The sequence below is a fragment of the Macaca nemestrina genome, chromosome 6 (genome assembly GCF_043159975.1).
Source record: "Macaca nemestrina isolate mMacNem1 chromosome 6, mMacNem.hap1, whole genome shotgun sequence".
In the NCBI taxonomy this organism is placed as follows: domain Eukaryota; kingdom Metazoa; phylum Chordata; class Mammalia; order Primates; family Cercopithecidae; genus Macaca; species Macaca nemestrina.
In genome coordinates this window covers 89,409,886-89,417,972 of record NC_092130.1, presented here as the reverse complement: position 1 = coordinate 89,417,972, position 8,087 = coordinate 89,409,886, and the positions used below count along the sequence as shown (strand labels likewise).

Below are 8,087 nucleotides of genomic sequence, written 5' to 3'. Positions count from 1 at the left end.
TTATCCTCACTGATGTGGGTGAACATCATCCAATCCACTGAAAGCTGAACAGAACAAAAAGGCAGAGGAAGAGTAAATTGGCTCTCTTCTTGGGCTAGGGTATCCATTTTCTCCTGCCCTCAGACATCAGTGGTCTTTGTTCTCAGGCTTTCAAACTTAGACTGAGACTTACACTATTAGCCCTCCAGTTCTCAGGCTTTCAAATTTGGAATGAAACTATACTATCAGCTTCCTGGGGTCTTCAGCTTGCAAATGGCAGACCATGAGACTTCTTAGCCTCAGTAATTGTGTGAGCCAATGCTACGTAATAAATCTCTTTCTATATATTTCTATATATACCCTATTGGTTCTGTCTCTCTGGAGAACCCTGATTAATACAGATGTGAGAGACTTGTACACTGAAAGCTACAACATATTACTGAAAGAAATTTAAGAATACTTAAATGAATCGAAATACATTTGTGTTAATACATTTGAAAACTTAATATTGTTATGATGTCATACTACCCAAATAAATCTATATATTCAATGCAATCTCTAGGAAAATTCCAATGACCTTTTCTTTAAAAAAAGAAAAAGTTAATTCTCAAACTCATATGGAATTTTGAGTGCCCCTTAATAGCCAAAACAATCTTGAAACAGAAGAATAATGTTGGAGGACTCACATTTTCTGATTTAAAAACTTTTACAAAGACTATACTTTCAGGGATCTTTTCTATAGTTCATTCCTAGAGAAATTTCCCTGAGCATGTAGAGCATGAAAAAACTAAATATGGAAAGGAAAGACCGTTACAAGCCACTACAAAAACACAATGAAGTACACAGACAAGTGACACAATAAAGCAACCACATAAACAAGTCTGCAAAATAACCAGCTAACATCATGATGACAGGATCAAATCCAAACATATCAATACTAACCTTAAATGTAAACGGGCTAAAAGCCCCAATTAAAAAACACAGAGTGGCAAGCTGGAAAAAGAGCTAAGACAAATTTATATGCTGTCTTCAACAGACTTGTCTCACATGCAATGACACACATAGGCTCAATATAAAAGGATGGAGGAAAATTTACCAAGTAAATGGAAAACAGAAAAAAGAAAGGGATGCAATCCTAGTTTCTGACAAAACATACTTTAAACCAATGAATATCATAAAAGACAAAGAAGGGCATTATATAATGCTAAAGGGTTCAACTCAACAAGAAGAACTTACTATCATAAATATATATGCACCCAACACATGGGCACTCAGATTCATAAAAGCAAGTTCTTAGAGACCTTCAAAGATACTTAGACTCCCACACACTCATAGTGGGAGACTTTTACACCCCACTGGCAATATTAGAGAGATCATCAAGACAACTAATTAACAAAGATATTCAGGACCTGAACTTAACAGTAGATCAAATGGACCTTACAGAAATATATAGAACTTTCCACTCCAAAACAACAGAATATACATTCTTCTTATCACCACATGGCATTTACTCTGAAATTGATTACATAATCAGAAGTAAAACACTTTTTAGCAAATGCAAAATAACTGAAATCATAACAGTCTCTCAGACCACAGCACAATCAAATGTGAAATCCAGACTAAGTAGTTTACTCAAAACCATACAATTACATGGAAATTGAATAATCTGCTCCCAAGTGACTTTTAGGTAAATAATGAAAGTAAGACAGAAATCAAGAACTTCTTTGAAACTAATGAGAACAATGATACAGCATACCAGAATCTCTGGGACACAACTATAGCACTAAATGCCCACATTGAAAAGTTAGCAAGAACTCAAGTTAACAACCTAAATAACTAAAGAACTAGAGAATCAAGAGCAAAGAAATCCAAAAGATAGTAGAAAACAATAACCAAAATCAGAGTTGAACTGAAGGAGATAGAGACATGAAAAACCATTCAGAATATCAATATCCAGGAGCTGATTAAAAAAATATTAATAAAATGAACCACTAGCTAAACTAATAAAGAAGAAAAGAGAGAAGATTCAAATAAACACAATCAAAAGAACAAGGATGATATTACACTGACCCCACAGAAATACAAGCAATGGTTAGAGAATATTATAAACACCTCTTTGCTCATAAACTGGAAAATCTAGAAGAAATGGATAAATTCCTGGACACATACATCCTCCCAGGACTGAACCAGGAAAAAATTGAATCCCTGAATAGACCAATAACAAGTTCTGAAATTGAGGCAGTAATAAATGGCCAACAAACCAAAAACAAACAAACAAAAAAACAAAACAAAAAAGCCCAGGACCTGATAGATCCACAGCTGTAGTCTACCAGATGTACAAAGAAGAGTTGGTACCACTCCTACTGAAACTATTCCAAAAACCTGAAGAGGAGGAACTCATCTCTAACTCGTTATATGAAGCCAGAATCATCCTGATACCAAAACCTGGCAGAGATACAACAAAAAAGAGAACTTTAGGACAATATCCTTGATGAACATTGATGTGAAAACTCTCAAAAAAATAATGGCAAACTGAATCCAGCAGCACATTAAAAAGCTTATCCACCACAATCAAGTTGGCTTTATCCTCAGGATGCAAGGTTGGCTAATCTACACAAATCAATAAATGTGATTCATCACATAAACAGAATTAAAGACAAAGATCACATGATTATCTTAATAGATGGGCAAAAGGCTTTTGATAAAATTCAACATCCATTCATGTTTAAAATTCCCATAAACTAGGTATTCAAGGAACATACCTCAAAATAATAAGAGCCATCTATGAAAAACTCACAGCCAACATCATACTGAATGGGCAAAAGTTGGAAGAATTCCCCTTGAAAACTTGCACAAAACAAGATGTCCTTTCTCACCACTCTTATAAAGATAGTAGTGGAAGTTCTGGCCAGGGCAATCAGGCAAGATTAAGAAATAAAAAGCATTCAAATAGAGAGAAAGTCAAACTATCTCTGTTTGCAGATGACATGATCTTATATCTAGAAGACCCCATGATCTCAGCCCAAAAGCTTCTTAAGCTGATAAACAACTTCAGCAAAGTCTCAGGATACAAAATCAATGTGTAAAAATCACTAGCATTTCTATACACCAACAACAATCAAGCCAAGAACCAAATCAGGAACAAACTCCCATTCACAATTGCCACAAGAAGAATAAAATATCTAGGAATACAGCTAGCTAGGGAGGTGAAAGGCCTCTACGAGGAGAACTATGAACCACCACTAAAAGAAATCAGAGATTACACAAACAAATGGAAAAATATTCCATGCTCATGGATAACAGGAATCAATATTGTGAAAATGGCCATACCGCCAAAAACAATTTATAGATTAAATGCCATTTCTATTAAACGACCATTGACATCCTTCACAGAACTAGAGAAAACTATTTTAAAATTCATATAGAACCAAAAAAAGAGCCCAAATAGCCAAGGTAATCCCAAGCAAAAAGAACAAAGCGGGCCAGTCATGGTGGCTCATGCCTGTAATCTCAGCACTTTGGGAGGCTGAGGCAGGCAGATCACAAGATCAAGAGATCGATATCATCCTGGCCAACATGGTGAAGCCCCACCTCTACTAAAAATACAAAAATTAGCTGGGCATGGTGGTGTGTGCCTGTAGTTCCAGCTACTCAGGAGACTGGGGCAGGAAAATTGCTTGAACCTGGAAGTCAGAGGTTGTAGTGAGCCGAGATCACCCCACTGCACTCCAGCCTGGCAACAGAGTGAGACTCCGTCTAAAAAGAATAAAGCTGTACTGCAGGGCTACAGTAACCAAAACAGCATTGATATCAGAATAGATACATAGAAAAATGGAACAGAATACAGAACCCAGAAATAAGATCTCACACCTACAACTGTCTGATCTTTGACAAACCTGACAAAAGCAAGCAATGGGGTTAAGGATTCCCTATTCAATAAATGGTGCTGAGATCACTGGCTAACCATATGTAGAAGATTAAAACTAGACCCCTTTCTTACATCATATAGAAAAGAATTAAAGTAGACCCCTACCTCACACCACATACAAAAATGAATTCAAAATAGACAAGCAACCTAAATGTAGGGGTTAAAACCATAAAACTCTTAGAAAAAAACAAAGGAGTAAATCTTCATAACCTTGGATTTAGTAATGGATTCTTAAACATGTCACCAGAAGCATAAGCAACAAAAGGAAAAATAGAATAAATTTGTGTCTACCAACATTAAAAGCTTTTGTGTATCACAGAACAGTTTAAGTGAAAATACAACACACAGAATGAAAGAAAATATTTGCAAACCATATATTTGATATTCACAATAGTAAAAATGTAGAAAGAGTATAAATGTCCACCAACAAGTAAATGTGCAAGTTTTGATATGTATTTAAAATGAGATGTCATTCAGTCATTAAAAAGAATAAAGTACTGATAAATGCTACAAGGTAGGTGAGCCTCAAAATATTAGGTTAAGTGAAAGATTCTGGCACAAAAGACCACATATTATATGATTTCATTTATATGAAGTATCTAGAATACATAAATCCAGAGGTAGAATGCATTTTGGTTGTTATCAGGAACTGAGGGGAGTTTTACTTTGCATTGATGGAAATGTTTTGAAGTTACATAGAGGTGCTTATACAACACTGTAAATGTACTAATTGTCTATTGTTCACTATGAAATGCTTTTACATGAATTTTACTTTGAAAAATTATTAAACAGACAAATATCGTAAAAACAGAGCTCTTAAGGAGATTCCAATACATCATAGTAACTTTATTTTCCCAAAATTAAAAGAAAACAAAACTCTAAGATTTTTAAAATTATAAATTGGTAAACGAATTGACCGAGACACTGGTTTCCATTAAGACACTGATAGTGATCTTGAAGATGAAATGGAAATAATATCTCAAAACACAGAGTAGAAATTCCAAGGTGCAGTAGTCATGAGGGGAAAAGAGGGGGACTAGAAGGAACTATCAAGAAGACCCACTAGGAGGTCCAGAAAAAGAAAAAGTAACAGGTGGAAGAGAATCAACAATTAATAAATGCTAGAAGAAATTTAAGCCAAAAAAGTTGAAATTTTCCTTTTGAAAATTTAGTTTCCAGGCAGAACTTAAAGAAGACACATATAAGTAAAATTCCCAACTGTAAATATAAACAGAAAATTATGCAAGTTTCCAAACAGAAATTTTATAGAAGGAAAAGCAAACTGACATTAAACTTCTTATTTGTGAGAGTGAATATGAGAAACATCAAGTATTACAGGGAAAAGAGAGCTGCCACCTAAGTATCCTATATGCAGTCCAGATACTGTTTGCTTAAAATAAAATAGGTATTTGCAAATGTGTAAGGATTCAGAGAGTATGCTTTCAGTATACCCTCTCTAAAGAAAATATGCAGGTTCTAACCAACAAATGAATCAGAACAGACTTCAAAATAAGGGAAGATGAGATGAGAAAAAGTGATGAGCAAAATCTATATATGTAAGTATGTGTGTGTATGTATATGTATATGGTATATACATACAACATAAATTATGTATAAAAATTTATATTATATATTTACATTTATGCTATGTGAAATTATACTTAAGTGGTTAATGAGAGGATGACTGGGAATGTGTAATCTAAGTGTTAAAAAACAACTCTTAAAACAGAAGGCTGGATGCAGTGGCTCACACATGTAATCCCAGCACTTTGGGAGGCTGAAATGGGTGGATCACCTGAAGTCAGGAGTTCAAGACCAGCCTGGCCAAGATGGAGAAACCCCATCTCTACTAAAAATACAAACATTAGCTGGGAGTGGTGGCGCATGCCTGCAATCCTAGCTACTTGGGAGGGTGAGGCATGAGAATGACTTGAACCCAGGAGAGGTAGAGGTTGCAGTGAGCCAAGATCGTGCCGTTGTACTCTAGCCTGGGTGCCTGGGTGACAGAGTGAGACTCTGTCTCAAAAAAAAAAAAAAAAAAAAAAAAAAAAAAAAAAAAAGAAAAGAAAAAGAGAAAGAAAAGAAAAGATATATTGTATGAAAAAAACTTTGTAATTATTGGAAATTAAAATACTAAATTATCTCAGCAAAGTTTAACAGTTGAGATAAGGCTGGGAAAGAGGAAGAGGCTGAGAAGTAAAAGCGAAATCAAAGTTCTCAAAGCGGGTAAAGAGAGTGAGAAGTGAGAACACTGACTCTAAAATCATGCCATATTAGACAGAAAAGGAAATAGCAACAATGGTGATGAAAATACGTTACATCTTGTTTTCTTATAATAGTAGAAAAATATGTGTTTTACTGTCAAGGAAAGACAAGTAACCACTTGTAGAGTAAGAAAATACAGTAGAACTTCCATGTTAAAAGAACAAAAGGAATGAATAGAAACTAGGGAAAAAACAGCAAAAATTAAGAACAAGAAGTAAAAAAAAGTAACACAGTAATATATGTTATATGAAATATCAAGAAGTTGTATAACATTATTTAAAGCAGAAACTATCAGACTGAGTTAAACACGAAATCCATTCCATACTGTTTAAAACAAACACACTTAAAATATGAAGAAAGGCTGAATATAAAAGAATGGGTAAAAAAGACAAGACTAACAATTATCAGAAAGCATACTGGCAATATTAACATCAAAGAGGGAGGAATTTAACGTTACAAGTATTAAGGAAGAGAAAGATACATAAGGAAGTGATTTTAAAAGTTCAGCTTGGGGGCGGAGCAAGATGGCCGAATAGGAACAGCTCCAGTCTCCAACTCCCAGCGCGAGCGACACAGAAGACCGGTGATTTCTGCATTTTCAACTGAGGTACTGGGTTCATCTCACTAGGGAGTGCCGGACAATCAGTGCTGGTCAGCTGCTGCAGCCCGATCAGTGAGAGCTGAAGCAGGGCGAGGCATCGCCTTACCTGGGAAGCGCAAGGGGAAAGGGAATCCCTTTTCCTAGCCAGGGGAACGGAGACACACAAACCTGGAAAATCGGGTAACTCCCACCCCAATACTGCGCTTTAAGCAAACAGGCACACCAGGAGATTATATCCCACACCTGGCCGGGAGGGTCCCACGCCCACGGAGCCTCCCTCATTGCTAGCACAGCAGTCTGTGATCCACCAGCAAGGCAGCAACGAGGCTGGAGAAGGGGCGCCCACCATTGCTGAGGCTTAAGTAGGTAAACAAAGCCTCTAGGAAGTTCGAACTGGGTGGAGCTCACAGCAGCTCAAGGAAACCTGCCTGTCTCTGTAGACTCCACCTCTGGGGACAAGGCACAGATAAACAACAACAAAAACAGCAGAAACCTCTGCAGACGCAAATGACTCTGTCTGACAGCTTTGAAGAGAGCAGTGGATCTCCCAACATGGAGGTTGAGATCTGAGAAGGGACAGACTGCCTGCTCAAGTGGGTCCCTGACCCCTGAGTAGCCTAATTGGGAGACATCCCCCACTAGGGGCAGTCTGCCACCCCACACCTCACAGGGTGGAGTACACCCCTGAGAGGAAGCCTCCAAAGCAAGAATCAGACAGGTACACTCGCTGTTCAGCAATATTCTATCTTCTGCAGCCTCTGCTGCTGACACCCAGGCAAACAGGGTCTGGAGTGGACCTCAAGCAATCTCCAACAGACCTACAGCTGAGGGTCCTGACTGTTAGAAGGAAAACTATCAAACAGGAAGGACACCTACACCAAAACCCGATCAGTACGTCACCATCATCATCAAAGACCAGAGGCAGATAAAACCACAAAGATGGGGAAAAAGCAGGGCAGAAAAGCTGGAAATTCAAAAAATAAGAGCGCATCTCCCCCAGCAAAGGAGCGCAGCTCATCGCCAGCAATGGATCAAAGCTTGACAGAGAATGACTTTGATGAGATGAGAGAAGAAGGCTTCAGTCCATCAAACATCTCAGAGCTAAAGGAGGAATTATGTACCCAGCACAAAGAAACTAAAAATCTTGAAAAAAAAGTGGAAGAATTGATGGCTAGAGTAATTAATGCAGAGAAGGTCATAAATGAAATGAAAGAGATGAAAACCATGACACGAGAAATACGTGACAAATGCACAAGCTTCAGTAACCGACTCGATCAACTGGAAGAAAGAGTATCAGCGATTGAGGATCAAATG

The 8,087-nt window shown here is 37.3% G+C and overlaps 1 pseudogene; it reads left to right on the top strand.

Annotated features, from left to right (window-relative positions):
* The first annotated feature begins 690 nt into the window (after positions 1–690).
* On the top strand, positions 691–777 carry LOC112425488 (small nucleolar RNA U3; annotated as a pseudogene).
* The last annotated feature ends 7,310 nt before the right edge of the window (positions 778–8,087 follow it).